Consider the following 814-nt stretch of genomic DNA (forward strand, 5'->3'; position numbering starts at 1 on the left):
CTGTTGGTAACAAATAAATGCTAAGCCCAAAGTATCCCAAAAGCGATCCAGAGAACTGGTTGTATTGCACATGTGTGGCCTCTCTGCCCTGCTGGTGCCCATCAACTCCCTGTGTTTATGTTAGAGCTTCAGTGGCAGCTCAGTCTGGAAGCCGTGGGCAAATAAAGACTTTTCTCCTCAGGCCAGGCAGAGTGTCAGGGTGGAAAAAGGAGCCACAGTATGCAATTCCCCCTAAAGTGTAGTGGGCATAGTTAGAAGGAGAATCCCCAGGGCAATGTGAGCATGTAGTCAAGAACAGGAAGCATGAAGGGATGGTTCACCTGCTGTATGTGGATGCTCACTCCCATCAGCACAAGGTGTTTTACAATTGAATGAGCCTAAGGAGGGTGTAACTTTTACGGAGGCAGGCAAGGAAAAGTTAGCTCTACTAGACACGTGTTAACAGCTGTTTCTTTCTGAAAACTTTCACTGGAGCAAAGCTTTACAGGGGCAGCCAAAAGTACAACCTTGACACTGCTCCCTCCCACTCCCCCAGCCTTTTGAATAAAGGATTGTTGGACTATTTATGCAAGGGCAAATAACATTATTTTTGGAAATGACTGAATTATTTTCGTTACTTTTTTCCAAAAGAAAAAAAAAAGAAAAAAAAAATCAGCCTGAGGCAGACACCTGACATAGAAAATTTCAGTTTACGTGGTACAAGCGTGGCAGAAGTTACCAGCAAGTGCGAAGGGTGTCAAAAAAAAGAAAAAAAAAAAAAAAAAAAAAAAGAAAGGCAAAGGTAGTCACCGGCAGCGGTGGGAGCTCTCTGCCC

The sequence above is a fragment of the Corvus kubaryi genome, unplaced genomic scaffold (genome assembly GCF_017639235.1).
Source record: "Corvus kubaryi isolate FWS band 111438036 unplaced genomic scaffold, C.kubaryi_AGA036_p1.0 37398, whole genome shotgun sequence".
In the NCBI taxonomy this organism is placed as follows: domain Eukaryota; kingdom Metazoa; phylum Chordata; class Aves; order Passeriformes; family Corvidae; genus Corvus; species Corvus kubaryi.